This window comes from Drosophila elegans, unplaced genomic scaffold, assembly GCF_018152505.1.
Source record: "Drosophila elegans isolate 14027-0461.03 unplaced genomic scaffold, ASM1815250v1 contig_814, whole genome shotgun sequence".
Lineage (NCBI taxonomy): Eukaryota > Metazoa > Arthropoda > Insecta > Diptera > Drosophilidae > Drosophila > Drosophila elegans.
This window is the reverse complement of record NW_024546167.1, coordinates 12,784,525-12,802,596: the sequence shown is the minus strand read 5'-3', so window position 1 is coordinate 12,802,596 and position 18,072 is coordinate 12,784,525. Positions and strand designations below refer to the sequence as shown.

Genomic DNA, 18,072 nt, shown 5'->3' with positions numbered 1-18,072 from the left:
TAAATTCAACATCATTTCCCCCAGTGTATTCATGCTTTTTATGTTTATATGTAATGTTCCCCGACCAACAATGAAACTGTTATGAGACCAGGGGTGCAATGCATAAGCTTGTATTATTTTCATACTTCCTCGCGCTCGCCGCTTTTTCAGTCTCTACGACACGTGAATGTGTAAGGTCTTGTATCTGTGGTCGAGCGTTTTGCGGTTTTTATGCCAAAGCCCAGCATCTGAAATTGATTTTTCATATTTAATGCCAAAGTATTACGAGCCAGCAACGCCAAATGCAAGGGGAAAACAGCACCAGAATGGTAAATGTTTCATTTGCAATTTCCATTGCAGATGTGAGGAAAGCAAAATTAAATTCAATTCTAGTGAAATTAAATTAGAATCAAATCTTTCTAAGTTCTTCATTTTAATAAAATTCTAGACAAGGTTTAATGCAACTTTCTCTTCATATAAATTATTGATTCCAGAAATGGTGAGAAGTAATTTAATTTAGTTCAAACTTTTAGTACAATGTATGTAAAATCTAACATAAGCTTCAACTTAATTTCCAGAAAAAAAGGAAAGTCCCAACTAAAGAGCTTTTAGGGAATGAGCGACAGTATATTAAAAGTTTAATATTACAGCGGTAGGAAAAGTTAGCTTTTAAAACAATTAGTTTTTCCAGGAATCTACAATTTTTAGGAAAAAGGAAACTTTGTATGGAATTTCACGATAAAGTAAACTATTTTTGGGTTGGTTATGGTTTACTTTCATAAATTCAACTAAATTCTAAAATTATTGCAGAAATTCTAAGGAAAAGCATAGGTGGTAAAAACAACTAAAACTTTTAAAACAATTATTTCTTAAGGATTTGTGGAAGCACTACTCATCTCGTCATTAAGCCATAGACCAACCTATGGCCTCCCGCGATATGTCAGCATTTGATTTCCATATTGACTGCAGGGAGAGTAATAATAACATTGGAGATACTGTGGCAGACAACAACCTCGCAAATGGAAACCAAATACAGCAGTGGTAATATGTAGATGCGGCAATACAGTCGTCGACGACGACTGGGGCATAAATACAAATGTAGATGTATCTGGCAGATACAATTGCTCGCTCGGCGAAGCTGCGATCAACGGATATTGAAGTAGTTTTTTTGTCGGTGCCGCTTATGCAAATTGTTTGGCGAATATACAACTAACTCGTCTCGCTTTTTATGCATTTATGCGGTCGAAGGGAGTGTAGGGGGTTCAGCAATCATGACGGCGAATATATATGACTCCGGGGGCGATTATTCCGTTTTGCTTGACCGAAAGCGTAACGCGCACGCGTTCGTTCCCAAACTAAAACTCTACTGCCAACGCGGGGGTGACGAACGCAACACACGGGTGCAATGTTCGACGAGAGTTAGTCAGGCAGTCAATCAAACATCAAGCAAAAGTCGGTTTCAGTCGCGGCAAAAAGCCGCAGACATTGGTTTTTCATTGCCAACTCATCGTCGTCGTCATCATCATCATCGCAGTTGCATTCGCACTTGGCTGAAGAGCAGCGTCTTTGATGTTCGGCTGTCATTCCATACGGCTTCCATCACAGTCAAGAACAGGCCTACAACAAAACGCCTGCTAGTCCCAAGTCCTCTGCAAACCTCAAAAACCAATTCTATGCTTTGATTATCGCGCAATCCCAGTCGCCAGCTGCCGAGGGTTTCCTCAGAAGTTATTGCTGTTCAACGAATTAAATCTGTTACTATATAACTATAAATCAATTCGACTTTTAATTACGAAACTATATTTCTGCAAATCATATTTGATTTATAGTTTACTATTCCTTTTGACTATAGTTACAATTATTCATTCGCGCTTAAAAATTCGAATATTATGTATAAAAAGTTATCTTAAGTTAATATATAGGTTTCCTTAATTTTTTTGTTGCTTCTTGCCTTTGACTTTCTTTAAAATACATTTTCTGTGGTAATTCAGCATTGGAACGTAAAGCGAATAAGTATACGTATCTTGGCCTTCAATTAATTTAAGAGTATAAAATGGATAATGCTCTAAAATTGGTAAGACAAGCGCCTCTACTATTTGAAAAAATAAATTCATATAATCAAGCGTCTTCAAATAATGCAAGCTTAATTAATGTTATTTGAATGATCAGTTTGTTATCAATTAAATTCCACTTCCTTTATAAAATCTCTTTTGAATATTAATAATATATTTTGTTTGATATTGTTTCTGACTACTTAGTGATATGGTTATCCCCAATACCAATCTGGTAATGTCAACCCACTTGGCCGGCTCACATTTCTGTGCCTGGGGCTTCACTTTCCGCCCTAACTGTAGATGTCATGTGTGGGTACTCAGCGCAACAACTTCGCCTCGTTGTATCTGTATCTTTTGTGGGCCTGGGATGTATCTGCTCATTGCACGGCTCGTAAAAAGCTCATTAAACAAAACGCTGCTGACAGACTAACTGACTGACTGACTGACTGGCTGCCAGGATTGAAGGCGCGGTATTTCGGGGGGATTTTAGAGATTCTCGTCAATGTAGAAAGAAGGAGGCACAAAAAATTAAAAAAAAAAAAATGAAGAACAGCATATCAACGCACAGCTAACGAATGTAACTGTAACTCTCGGATTTCCGAATGCAAAGACACAAAAAAAAAAAAAAAAAAAAGCGGCAACGGCAACGGTTTGGCTGTCAAAATAATTACAAAGGCCGACATTGTAGCGACATGTAATTAACGTAAAATGCGTGCCCGAATCTGCTGTCGTGCCTTCTGCTATCTTTTCGAGCTCACGTGAAACGTATCTGAGAGATATGTGTTCCACATACGAGTATGTACAAGTACACAGGTGCTTAATGGGCCACTGTCATTTGTTTTTCCCCCGCCTGCTAAAACAAAAAATGAAGGGGAAAGAACGAAAATTTGATTAACCCAAATACAAAAGAAAAACAAAAACAAAAACAAAAAAAAAAGAAAAGAAAAGAAACCCGCGGCCAGTTTGAATCCGCTCGTCATGTCTTTGCCCTCTTTTCGCATCGGTTTTTCTCTTCCACCCAGCTGATGTAATTTTCATTCATCGTTTTATGGACCGTCTTATTCGTGTGCCTGCCATTTAATTGAACGCCTTGGTCGCTTGAGTGATCCATAAAGTTATTGCCTTTAACGTTTCCCGTACCAAAGCCTTTGGCTCAAGTTGAGCCATCAAACAAGGCGATAAACTTTTATGCTGTATGTTGCCGTGCCATTGAATGCATCTCAAAGTTGGTGTAGGTAAGGGCTGTCCCTGTCCATAAGAAATGTGTAGTTTTGATGGATTTATCACGTGGTCTAGCCCTGAACTTCATGGCTTGTGATTGCGTAAAATGCTTGGTTTTGTATTAGGTCGCTATTAATCGGATTATGATCTGGTAATGGTCATGTACTTGGCAGCTTTTGTAAGAAAATTATCAGACCTTGAGTGCGATTTTCTTGGAACACTTTGCTGCATATGAGCGGAGTTCATGAAATATAGTTCAAAGAATTTGGTTAAAGTATCTCTAATGCTTGCTCATTTGGAAAACTAACTTTCCTTCAACGAAACTAGCTGAGCAAAAAATATTGTACACGTTTTTTTTTATAATTTAAGCTTTGTGTTCAAAGAAATAGCAGTAATTTGAAAAAAACGTGTAGGTTATTATTTTTCTTATTTTTTGCCAATAAATAAATAACATGAAACAAATTATTGTTTCTTCATTGATTTTCCTGCCTGTTTTTTTTTCAGCTAAAATTATTCATGTTAATTTGGTAGTTATAAAAAACAAAAAGAAATATTAACTAAAAAACTTTTGTTAAATTTTTCTAAAATAAGGGAGGTTTAGGACACTGAATGCATTTAAATTTATGTCCCCAATTATCTGTTAGCCTTCATACACATGTTTTGGGTACTTCCTGCCTTACGTTTTTGCTCATTACGAAACCTGTGCACTTGAAATGCTCCCGTTTCGCTTATTTATTGATAAAACAAAACTGAAATGTGTCATACGAATAATTAAAAGCTTTTAGATAGGGAAATGTTGGTGGGTGTTGTAATTTCAGCCAAGCGCAAACAAAACATAATTAGTATGTGTGTACTGAATGCCATAGAGAACCCTGCCTGTGCAATAACAGATACAAATGTATCTATGTATCTTTGCATGTCGTTGGCAGGCAAACACACAACAAAAACTGGTGGAAAACAATTGTGACCAAACATCGTAGCCAACATGCAGCCACGACAGCAGCAACATCCACCGACAACCCGAAACACGGCATAATGCGACACAAAGTTCCGCTAGAATGCCCATGGCCCATGGCCCAAAACTCATTCCCATTCCTATTCCTATTCTCATTCCCAATTCCATTTCCAAGCCCCTGCACCTTCACGTGCCCCTGAGCCACCATTATTACTACCACCACCACCATCACTACCACCCAATCCCTTACCAAAAAGCAGCTGCTGCACTCCTATCTTTTTGGAGTTTTCAGGGAGAAAGGTTCTCGTTGTTGTTCGGCAATTGTTTGGCTGTTGCCAAACATACAGCCAACGGCAGTCAGCAAATATCGAGAATACTAGCTTTTGGCCAAATGAACTGCAAGTGCAGGCACTCAACTTGGCCAGCAACTTGGCTCACGAGTTTGCCCACAGTCTGAACTGCCATTAGAAGGGGGTCTACTAACTAACGGCCAAATAGGAATCGCTTGTTTTCGAATTTTGTAACATCATTTGTAAATAAAGCCTTAACCATAGATATTGCGAACCATTTACTATGAATTAATAGTTACTACTACTATATTATTTTATTAAATAACAAATTCTAGTAAATATTCCAAAAATATCAAATATTCTGTATTTTTTGTTTTTTAAATATTTGTTGATTACAAATCACTATTATAGTTGCATTGAAAAACAAATTTAGTCATCTGCTTGCAATAAAATGCATTTACAAATTTTTTTAAGTATGCCAAGCTTAAGATTAATTTTGGTTATAATTTCGTAGTTTTTATTTGTATGTTCAACTAAAATAAAAAACTACTTTCATTAGCCACGCGTGCTAAAAGTTATGATCAGTTTTCATGCTGTTAAAGCCATTTTTGACTACTCCAATAGATTGTGTCATGCTAAAAATGATGTTGAACAATAATTGAGGTATATACCACATATTGCTTTCTTGAACACTTCTTCCAATTTGAAGAAAACACGAACACTAATTAATTTTATTGAGCAAACATGAATTTTGATTAGTTTCCGGAGTACCATAAGCATAAACTATAATATAATATAACAATCCGTCCAGAGTGCTTAATTAGTTCACAGTCCATTGAAGACGTGCAACCGTTTTTCCGCTGGGAGGTCAGCAGAATTGATATTGACGGATGGCCCTCCTGGCAGCTGGAAAGCTCGACTAAACTCAATCAAAGCGTGACAGAGTGCCAACTCCACGAGAATGGGATGACGGCTCATAGCCACCTCACGCTTCAATAAAGTAAATTCACAGATGGGTTAGTGCCCCTTCCGCCGAACTATTCCTGCTGGAGTTCACTTAATACAATTTTAAACAAGTTGTTATTCCTGCCCCTGCCCCTGCCCCTGACCCATCACCCACAACCATTTACGTGTTCATCAGTTCAGTTCATGTTTCAGCAATGTCGTTTACCTGATACACTTCATCCAGCCCCACACAGTCATAAGTTCTGAAGGAAATCGTGACAGACAGTCAGTCAAGCGAAGCTCGAAAAACGTTTGATGGGACCCCACTTAACCCCCCAGGAAGCATTTGTTATTAAAAAGGGTTAACTCTGGCATGTTGAGGTCACGCAAGGTAAATCCAACCAATGCCCGAGTTGGTCAACAGAATCAATAATAGATTTGTTAGTCTCTGAACCTGTCAATAAAAGACTTCATTGCTTTGAAGCTTTTGAAGCCATTTCTGTTGTCCTTTAAAGGGAAAATTGCTTTACCTGAACCAAATCACATAACACAAATGTATTTATTTCTTGAACTGCAATATGCATATTATTCTATCTCTCAAAACAATGTAATAATAATAAAAAAGATAAATAAATAAAACTGGCTTATAATAACAACAAAAAATCCTGGAAATGTTATTTTTTTCTTATAAGCCCATACAATTTCTAAGAAAACTTCTTCTATCCCCGAAATCAATTCCCAGAGAACCAGGAAATATGAATAAAAATTCGAATGTAAATTCCCTGGGATTAGCATAAGCGTGTCCGAAATGCTCTTTGTTGCCACCGAAATGGAATGGTGGAGAATTTATTGTGAAAACAGCATTAAATTAATGAAGCATAACAAGGAATCTTGCGAGAACAAAACTTTTCGTGCTCATTGTTAAGCTTTTTGTTTGAGTTACAACTGAGACGGGCAGACCCAAAAAACGGGGATCATTTGGTTTAAAAGGGGAGTTTGGGGATTCCACGCTGGCATCCCTTTCATGTTTATGCTCGGTGGCCAAACTGTTGCTTTCAGACATAACGATTATTTATGGCTTATCAATTTTGCAGGACACGTGCGAAGGCAAAAACAAAAAGGTCAGCGCCCACAAAAAAGTGCCCCCAGGGTGGGAAAAAATTCAATTAGCAGACTGCCTAATAAGATAGCCATTTTAATTGCTGGTAATAGGCAAAAAATTGCGCATACGCAGCATCCGCCGGAACGGAAGCATTTTACATATCGGCAGTTTAATGGTTTTTTAGCCTGCATTTTAATTAAATTTCCCCGCTGGCCTTGTTTTAGCATACTTTGTGTGTCACAATTTCCCCGGCCCAGCCTTTATTTTCCTCCGTTTGTCAACTCTTGTCCGGCAGTATGGAAAAACAACGATCCAAAGAACCTGCCAGCGGGGTCAGGAGATGAATCAAAGGTAAGACCTGCTGGCGTGCCAGGACAGCTTGTTTGCCTTGCTAATTAAAGTTGCGTAAAAGGAATACCATTGTTGTTGTGTCTTGCAAATACTTTGTGCAAATCAAAGTGTCCAACCTCGGGCAGGTCCTAAGGAGTGACTAACATTGTTTACCCACCTGTTCTCACTGCTCAACTGGAGAAGGGAATTCAACCCTGCGAACAAGACAATACTTTAATAATGCTAATTGGTCGACCTCCCTGGGATAAGTTCGTTCTAATAGATTTGTAACAGTTAATTACAGAGTGCTTTTGCGGATAAAGTGGAATGATTTGATAGAGGACTTAAGTAGTAGTAGCTCTAGGCCAAGTTGATTGCTTTAATTTTCTTGAATCCTTCAGTACACTCAAAATAAATATCGATTTACAATTTCAACAATTTTAGTATTTACCTATTTTTTAAAACAACATTTCAATCAAAAAAGCTAGTTTTAATATCTAAAGTTTGGAATAAAGAATTGTTTACTCATTTTCCGAAATTAAAGATTCAAACTTATTAATAATTTTAAAAACTTCTCCAATTAAAAATTTATAGCCAGAAATTATTTAAAAGCAATAAACAATTTAATCTGCAAATTTTATAACCAATTAGTTCCCAAATTTTGCAATTTTTAAATCATTTTTATTATTTTTAGTGTACGAATTGCTCAAAATTACTTCCCAGCTTACATTATTTGCAAGCTGATGGACATTTTGTTGACATATTTGCGCATAGACTTTGGCATTTATAGACAGAGACTTTAATTAAAACGGAAATGAGTAGCAATACTGCATTTGACTGACATTGATACGCAATTTTACACAATCTTATCCAAAATATTGCACAAATGAAAGCTCCTGTCTGGTCGATCTTGACATACAGATTTTCTTTGTTGACTTGCTCAATTTTTCCAGCTTATAATCAATTTTTATAGTCCGAGGCCTTGATATATGGCTACATTCCCAGAAGAGTTCCAACTGCCTGGTAGCGTTTCAATTAAATGATCATCAACAATGTTGACGTCATGCCAGACAAGCATGGAAATGAAAATAGGAAAATGAAAAAGTCAACACAATCGATTCAATAGCGGAAACGAAAGCAAGCTCAAGTCACACTATCGATGAGCAGCGACGACTGCGTATACGTAATTTTTGAGTTGGCATTCGCTTCCTGACTCTTTGCCCGACTATTTATAGCCGATAGTGGCAGCTTTGTTGGGACTCTTCACCTCACTTGTGGCTGCCGCTCTTCTTTATTGTCACCCAACAGTTTTCAGCCATTATTTAAACGGCCCAAATGGAAGAGGAGCAGCTGCCTGGCTGGTTTTTGGCTGATATCCCATTCGTTGGGACTTCCGAAAAGGTAAGGGACTTCAGTTTGAGTCCCAGCTGATGAAAGATACCCAAAAATGGCCTGCAATTGGCTTGAGATTGGGTTTATGAATATTATGGGATTGTAAGTGACAGAGTGTACCAAAACGTTTTGCTTATTGGCTTACCGAGCAGGGAAAACGATATCTTATTGATGGTAAAATACTTGGTTTATTAAAATTTTATATACATTTTAGTAACATTTTACCTTGGTACTAAATCTAATGAGTTAAAAACGTTAACGTCTGTCATAAAGTTTTATTTGCATTAATAAAAATATGTTTTTTAAATTTTCCCTTCTTTTTAGGGTCTAATAAGTCAATCCGCTTATAAAGGCTTGAAACTGAAATATTTCATTTATATTTATTTATGTATTTACACTGAAACTTTATTTCAGTTCATAACAAAAATGTAACATTTATCCTTTCAAATTATAATAGTAATCATTAAAAGGAAATTATAATAAAATCAAATAGTTTATTTCTTTTCGCTTTGTAACATAAATAAATAAAAAAACAGCATTTTGGCATATAACGCAGCATAACAAACAAAAGGCACCCGTTAAGAGTCGTTCGACCAATAATATTTTATTGTTTATCTCTGTGAAAATCTCAGTTAGGTTTAGGTCTTCAACTATTTCAAATGAATTGAGCTTTCTTTGCTCTGGAAGGGTTAATCTTAGATGAATAAATAGGTTTTGGGTGACAAACGCTTGAATTCTTGTCGCTGTGTATTCGCCCTGATATCCGCTTTCATCCGGGGCCCAGAGTGGCCCACTTCAAGCGACTGGCATGCAAATGGAATCGGACCAGGCCGCCCTTTTCCTACTCTTTGTCTGGTCTTTTGGGTCTTGGGTCTGGTCTGGTCTGGTCTGGTCTGGGCCCAGTTCCTTATCTGCCGCGCCCATCTGGGCCTGCCACTCGACGTCTGGAGTCGGATTCCCAGCGGAATGGCACAGGAATAGGAGTAGGAATTGAAGTCGGGAGCTTGGAGACTGGCAGAGGTATCAGGATGGAGTTGGAGCTGGGATGTTGCTGGGGCGTCGGTGCATGTCTGCAGCGTTTGGCTTAACAAGTGATAAACTTGTCGCTTGTCCGCTTCAAGTCCTTGGCCATTTTATTATTCCCGCCTCTGTGGAGAGTGCTCTCGCGAAGCCATTACCCCCCCATTCTTTGCCATCGTAGTACTTGCTGCAAGACGCTGTAAATAGTTAAGTACAAATTGCATGGCTAATTTGAGCTGTTGCATAAGGCTTACTAAGAGCTCACGCACACACAGAATCCAAATACACACACTTCACTCAACTGCGTGTTGACAAGTTGACCGTTGAATTGGCCCGGAGAAGGTGTGAAGTGACAGAAGATTTGGCATGAGTAATGAGCGTTGCGAGTTGTGCCCATGAAGTAGGCAGGTTTATTAGCAACTGTCAAGAAATAATTTCCACAGACACTGCAAATTTGCGGGCTGGGCCACATAATACAGAGCAGTACTTAGAGTCAAGGAACTTGAGCCCAAAACCAGAACTAACGGCTTTAAAAGTACTTTATACTTCTTGGAAACGACTCCACCTGTGAAATGATTACATATTGACACAGTCTACGTACATTTAATAATCTTAAGCCATTTTACCTGCCACGACTTTAAGCCCAAATTAACTCATAACAGAATCTTGCCTTCTCGAAAACTTTTTCGCAGCAAACACTTTTGAAAAGTTGGCAAAAAAGTAGCAACAAATTGCAAAGTTAACAAATGCCAAGAGAAAAAACTAAAGGTAATAAAGTTGTCGAAATACTTTTCATTTCAACAGTCGGTTTTGTTACAGATTAAATTCTACAATTATACGAAATCCACAGAAATAATTTAGATAGTAAGTAAACTTAATAACGAACAGAAAATAACTATGATGTTTATATGAGTTCAAATGTTTTTAAATTTATTTTTAGACATGCGAATTTATTTTCCAAATTAATTTGATAAGTTTCAAACTATAAATATTTTAGGTGATGAAGAAAGTAAGCTCTATTCAGTTATTAAACATTTAAGTTTTTTAAACCTTTTCTTAAAAAGAAAGTTATACTTATATTTGGAGCTCAGCTGTGTGTGCTTAAAAATTAAGTCAAAATCTGAATAGCTATTAGGCCGTAAGTTTGCAGCCCCGTAAACCCACTAATGCGATAAATATACACACCAAGCACAAAGCTACAATTAACGCAATTCGAAATGGTTCCACAAATAAAGACAGTTTACCCAGTTTCCCACACTTAAGTTTCCGCCGTACCCATAACCCAATTCGAAATGTAACCCTCTCTAATTATGATTTATTCCACATCTGGTCAACACCCCGACCTTAACGAAAGCCCAAAAGGCAATTGAAACTTACCAGCTGCAAATGTTTGTTTGCTTATTTACAGCTCCATTTGTATGCAGTGCGGGAGCAACTTTAACTTCATTTTAATGGTTTTATTCACCGACATCGTTCGCTGGTTTGTTGATGTTGTTTTACCTGTTACCGTTCTACAAACGATTTCGAGCACAAACACAATCACTGTACTTTTTGGGGGGGAAGATTTAGCAAATATTTTGTTTACAAAACACGGCAGCGGTGGTGGTGGTAATTTACGTAAATAATTAGATTAAAACTAACACAAGTAAATGGGTTTTAGATTGAGTGTTGGCGCTAGGCAAAATTTCGACAAAATCTACACAACGCTCTAATTTAGCGAATTTGTTTAATGGAGCGCACTGAGGTTTTGTTTTCGATTTGTATTCAGTGGTGGTGGGCCAGGCCAAAAAAACTTAATTCAAAAATTGAGCGAGGCGGCAGCCGCACGCGAGGAAACTCGTTTTAAGACTGACGACAAGCTTTAAGTTCGCAGTAAGTTGCTCGCCGACAGCAACATCAGTTCGAATCGAACGTGTTGCAAGTTGCTGCCGTGTGGGTGGGCCAGCTGTTGCTGCTGTACAAGTTGCTGCTGCTGTTGTTGCTGTTGCTGTTGCTGCGGGTATTGTAGCTGTTGCTAAAGCTGTTGCTGCTGCTATTGCTGTTGCTGCTGCTGCTCGTGTTGCATGTGCCTCATATTAATTGCAGCGTTTACCCATCGCCCACGTCCACCCGGCGTCTAAAACATACGACACACAGTTGCTGCCACAAATTGTCTTCTTTTTTTAACGCCTTTGCCACCACCTGGTAGGCGTTGACCAGGAAAATCCCGTAGAATATGGCCAGCAAATAAAACGGAGCGCGTCCAGTTAGACAAGCACTCACCTTGTTAAAACCGAACCCAAAAACCTCTGGGTAACTGTTGGGTTTCCTTTAGCCTTTTATTTACATTTCAGCTGTGCGGCTAAAAAGGCGCATGATTAAGCAATAAATTCACACCGGGCCAAGACAAATGCTGTGCTTCTGGCTGCAACCTAGTTGCACTGATGCAAAAATTGTAGCCAAATCAATACTTATACTATTTTTAAATATTACATACAAAAACTTTATCAATTTAAATCTAATTGCCATTAATGTTGAATCAAAATAACTCAATAAGTTCAAGAACGTGAAATCAACATTTTTCGAAATTTAAAAATAATCTTTGGCTGGCTGTAAGAATATGTTTTTAAATATTTAATCACTTTGAGTTTTAAGCTTATAAGCTAAAAAAAATTGATAAAACTAACAATTTTTTGTAATATTATTTATCCATTTAATGATAGTAAAGTTAAACATATTTTTTCCAGCTGCATCTGCAATTGCAACTTTGGCGCGAATTCCCTGTGGGTGTATTGTTAAAGTTGCTATCGGTGTGTTTTTATTTATACAAAAAAGTTTTCTTTTTGCTCCACTGCTCTCGGGTAGATTTTCTATTTGTATTTTCAATTGATTTGCATTTGAGTAATCCTGTTTCCCCCACTGAAGAGCGGAAGCCAACAACATCGAGCAAAAGCGTTGGAGAAAGGTATTAATATTATGATTATGGTTGGGATGGAGATGTAGGTAAATAATATGGCCAACGGTGTGAGTTCAACAGGTGCCTGAAGGCAGACGATAATAACAGTTGGGAAATGCAAAAAGGAAACGTAATCCACTTGAGCGGAGGAGGGCTTAAATGCAACCCGGTATTAGGCAAGAACCGCGATTAAGGAAGTGTGCATAATAACGGATATAACGACTTCTTAGATGACGAAACATAATTGTACGAAGAGTCAATGACACAAGCGCTCATTTAAGACTTTTTCATGCAATTTGCATAAAGCAGAACCAATATCTTAATTATAGTCAACTTATAGAAAAATAATTAAGTAAGAAACTCAAACTGAAATAGAGAATTAAGCCACAGGTATCTAAAGGCATACTATTCAATTCAATGGTTCGATTTATGGGCTGATTAACTTTTTGCAAAATCATTTTTGGTCATTTTTAATTTTAAACACCAGACTTTCAGCTCCGATAAATGTGGAAAATACACTCTCTACACTCTCAGCTTATTTTACATTAAAAACTCACTATACAAGCCCGCAACACCCCATTTAAGAACACTGCCGTAACGATCTATACTCGTTTCAAAATTTACATTCTAAATGACTTCATTGCTAAGTCACACAGATTAAATCTCTATTAGTTTTTAAATAAGCTCCGCCGTCGGCGATTGGCTGGCGTCAATAGACCCCGACGAACCCGAATCCGAGAGCCAGAGAAACCGATCCCAGGTCCAAAGCAGACCCAAACCCAGGTCCAAACCCGACCCTGACCCCAAGGCGACTTTTGGGCACGCCAATAATGACGACGACTACGACGACGACTAAATCGACGACGCATTGTTTCCACTGCCGATCTTGTCCAGGTCTTGCTTTTCTGGCCCTGTGCCGATGATGACTTAATCGGTGATCGGAGTTTGTGGCTCGGTGGGCGTTATAATGATTTATTATGCCGATTGACCACGCACTGTAACAACAAACTTACTCGGACAAAATGGGAAGAAAAACCAGAATAGCTGACTGAAGTGATTTACAGTGAGATTGATATACACGAAAGTGAAGTGATCATACACGAAAGTGTTTGGATGTGATAGATATGAGACTATTTTAGATTTTATATATACATATTTTTTCTTTTTTGTATTTATTTTATTTATTTTTTATTAAGGAAATACAGTTTTTTACCATTTTTGTAAAGCTTAAAAAAAATGACGTGGAAAGGCGTCTTAAAAGTTTTAATAGTTGCGTATAAGGTAAAGTTATTTATCTTTCACCGAGAAGATCTCGAAAAAAGTTGTATAAAATATTAATTTTTTGTAACTGCCGGAATAAGGCAAAATCAGAATTTTAATCGAATACCATACCATTTTCTATATATATAATATTTGTGAATAAAAAATCTTTTAAAAAATTTTTAATTGTTCCTTAAATTATTTTCTATTAATATTTTGTTGAACACTAAGGAACACTTGTTGAAAGGAAAAAACATATCTGTTTGGGTGTTCATTCAGAATGGCTTATGTTGTTTTGGCTAACGAATCCTGAAAATCCAGTGAGTGGTGAGAAGGAATCTCACCTAGTACAAACAGATTATACAGCAGATGTGTAGAAATGCAAAAGGGTCGGCCAGCGAGGAAAACCAGTTGACAGAGAGCCAGATTCTGGCTTGTCCCACTGCTTTATATTGCTCACTCAATGCTGTGGTTGAGTGGGTGACTGGGTGGCCAGATGGGTGGAAAAGTGGGTGGGAAAGGAGGCTGAAATGAGGCTCTGTCAGGTGTCCTTGCTGCCTGCGTACCGGCAGCCGGATGATATATCACAAACGCAGACGGGCGGCAGGTGTACGCCGCATCACCCTCGTCATCTTTCTCATTAAGAGGCAGCCAGTCGTTTATTTATGCACTTGACTTGCGTGGCGCCTTGGGCGGCCCCCGGCAAATGGGGGCGTGGCTGTCAGAAAGGTTGGGAAAAGACGAGACCGGCTAAGAGCCTTAATGAGCATATCATATTTCACACATGTCCGCTCGGCTGCTTAAACCCATCGTCACCTTTTTTGAGCGCCCATTTAGCTTTGAGTGCAATCTGAAATTGTTTCTCGAGTGCACTCGTTGAGAAAGATGAAATCCAAAACTGACAAATAGTCCGGGCATGTAGGAGATTATTAACCCGCCAGGAGTCATTTAATATGCCCACTTAACGGCAGCCAAACATGCTCAACTGTCACTTTTTAGAGCCCTCGCTATGAGCTTGAAAAGTAGTCATAAAACTTCCAACGCATCTGGAGAGTAAAACTTTATAACATGCATTAGCCTGTGGTCCTGACTGCTTAAAATGATTCCAACTTTTCCAACAACAACATTAAAAGAGTTTCCATGGCAGGAAAAGTTTATGAATAGTAAGAGGTTCGTTGATTTCAATGTAAAGGAATATATTTATTCACTGAACATTGTTCACTGTGTATTAAAATAGTTTTATAGCATAGAAAATTTTAAAATGCATTTTTTCCTTGTAAAAAAATAAAATAAGCATGAATTATTTAAATAACAAAAATTCTATTTCATTCCTTTCTCCTAATTAATTAATTTAGTTCAAATAATCGTATTTCAACCAACTTAATTATTATGATAATAGATTCAATTGGCGGAAGACCTTAATCAAATTCATATCTAATCAACTTGATTACCCCCGTGACCTTGAGCCAACTATTTGAGATGTAATTAAACTCAAAATGCTTAAAGTAGAAGCAACTTCTGGAAACTGTGAGAAGATCCGAATAATAGAAGCACTTCCAATCATAATTATACTTAGTTAATGTGAAAATCGTATTACAAGCGGTTCATTAAGTAGGTGGCAAAACAATTACACCGCTGGTAAAACCAGAAAATAAATTATTTCTCATGTTTGTAGCTGGGTTAAAGGTTTGCCGAAAAGGCTTCAAGCCCAGTTCCAGTTAATTGTGCATTAAGAGCGGTGTCAAAGGTGCAAGCAACTTGAATTGAGTTGTAACACTTCGTAAACCGATTCAAAAATATTCCACCAAGTTGCCAAACGAGACGAGACGAGACGAGACGGGCATGCACATTAATTATGTTAATTGAACTGTGGCACTGTGGGAGAAATTTTCGCTGGACGAAGACGAGAAATTAAGCCATCCTCCGCGAAACCACAGACACATAACTCATAATGCCATTTCCACATGAAGTCTACCGAGGCATAACTCAGCTTACCTCCGCATCTCCGGCAGACATATAGAACTTTGGGCGAGACTTCATTAAAACTTCGGGCAGATAGTGGCCTGCATCGCTCTGGGACTGGAGACAATCGGAGGAGTTGGTCGACGGTCCGGCGGCTGTAGGCCCAAGACCAAAAACAGACAAACTGCAGTCGTGCCTAATGACCACAAAAATAGCCAAATGCAGTTTAATTTATTACCCAATAACGTCAAAGCTGCACTGCGATAAAAGGGGCTTTGAAATGGCTTAATGGCTAAAAGAAACCAATACAATTTTATTTGTATTTTTAAGTACACCCAAAAAAATTAAAGTATTTAAATATTAAGTAATATTACTTTTATACTTTTTAGTTACATTTTTTTACCGAAGAGTCTAAAACTGAAATCTTTAGCCTTATTTTTAAACGACATAGTATCAAACTATCGTGGTATTAATTTAATACTCATCTTATTGAGAAATTTGTCATAGCCAATAAAATTTCCAAAAAAAATATAGATTTTTTGGTTTTTTTAAAAAGTTTAAAACAAGGTTCATTTGGTTATTATACATTTATACATTTCCTTTGTTTGACTGCAACCTATTTTCGCGTATAAATGTGTTTCAGCATTATATGTCAAATGTTCTTAATGAAGTCAAACAGAACTTTGAAACCTACCCATGCAAACTATTATTATTTACCTTCTGGGCAACCAAACGCAGACTCTTAAGATTAGGGCTTTCCATCTTTTGGCCTCTTTGCCCACAAGAACCCATAGAGGAAACCCTCCTTGGAGCAACAGTTGAGTGATTTATGAGGCGTATCTCCTCGAGATTTGGCCCCCTCCTGTGCGTTATCACTTAATTTGGAAATTACTCGCCAAATAGGACAACATATTGGCCGGGCCCCTATTTTCCCATCCTTTGCTGTGGCTTGTTTGACGTATCTGCAAATCGCATTAGCAGTCTGTTTAATTGCACAAAACGATTGCTCGCAGCACATAAATTATGCAGCTCCGGGCGAGATGAGGTGTTTGAAAGACCCACCTGATGAGGTGGGAGGAAGCAGCGTTCCTATTAATAGAACAAGGGCAGCTCAAGGCCAACTGCAATCAGCGGAATCAATCAAAAAAAGCAAAAAAAAAAAAGGGCACAAAAAAAAGAAGAAAATATATGAAAAGAAAAAAATAAATGGAAAAGCAGACAGATCCTATATACTGGCATGTCCTCCCAGATGAGTTGCATTGTCGGGCGGTGAACAATGCATAATTACTGATAATGATTTAGCGCATTGTTCAGGTCGGAGTGGCTGGTGCTCGGGTCTATTGTTCTGCCGGGAGTCTAGGATGCTCACTTGCTGCCAGGTCCCCAATGATTGGGCTTAGTTATGAGATAGATTCGCGAGATTCACGAAAGTCTCGCCTTCGCCGACGAAGATTCTTTAAGCAGCTTAAGCAGGCGTCGATGACGATAAAATAATAAAAATTGATTTGCCCGTCATGTTTTGGCGATAAAATTTAACAACAGCAACGTCGGCGGCAGCAGTCGAGCGGAAAGCGGAAAGAGTCATGCGAAATTATCATTATCCACGGGGTCTTCTTCTTTGCCCAGCAGGAGCAGGATTGGCACGTAACGAGGCTTTGGCCTGTTGCACGGCTTGCAAATCATAGTTAACGATGTGCCCCATCCTGCATTTCCATGGGACGGATGGTACTGATGGTACTGATGGTACTGATGGTACTGATGGCGCGACCCCAGATGAGTTTTCAATTAATCCCGCTCCAATGCGATTTTTCACACCTTGCCGTGATTTTCAAGAGGTGGTCTGCGGTCTGTGGCTAATTGAGCCGTCGGTCTATGGTCGTTGAATTGAAGTACTTAATTGATATGCGACAGCTTTTAAGTGATTTTCGTTTTTGGTAGTTGACTTAAGGTTGTGGCTAAGGCCTATGGTCGAACAATAAAATCAATGTGGGTTTAGGCTATTCAAAAGAGCAGCACATTTAGCACTTCACCCACTATCGTTTCCTATTCAAATTAACGTCACTGATATTGGGATCTGCTTGAAAGCCATTTTATTATTATAAGAAAATAACCTTGACCATATTTTTTCTTTATTTTTATTTATTATTTATTTTTTTTGCTTCAAGTTTTAGCCTTTACTGATATATTTCATTTTATGATGACTTGAGTATATATATATTAGAATTTATTATTTTTTTTTATTATTTTTCTATTGTGTGGAAAACTGAGTGCTATCAGATAGATTGATAGGTTTTGCCTCATTTTAAAACTTGCGCCCTCGCGAACTCAACTACTGAGAATGACGACTCTTATATTTTTACTTATACTAAGTCTTACTTCTATTTATGCTACATACAACACTTAATACAGACAAGACAAGAACCATACAAATAGCTTATTGTGAAGCTAAGTTATCAGTAAGCTCCAACAACCCGAGACACACATCAGTGGTGAAAAATTAACACACCATACTAATATTTTATATGCAACAAATATATACTATACTTTTTAAATGGAAACTCAAAGAGTATTAATATTAATTTCAATCAGACATTTAACTGTTTAGTTTTAATAACATTTTTATGTCG

At 37.9% G+C, this 18,072-nt stretch overlaps 1 protein-coding gene across 2 annotated transcripts in view; it reads right to left on the bottom strand.

Annotated features, from left to right (window-relative positions):
• LOC108138867 overlaps positions 1–11,122 on the bottom strand; it is a 47,933-nt gene extending 36,811 nt beyond the window's left edge. For both annotated transcript variants that reach the window (XR_001774147.1, XM_041710305.1), the window contains exon 1: positions 10,666–11,122. The gene's annotated coding sequence lies outside the window, so the exon portion shown is untranslated. The remainder of the gene's footprint in view (positions 1–10,665) is intronic.
• Between the last annotated feature and the right edge of the window lie 6,950 nt (positions 11,123–18,072).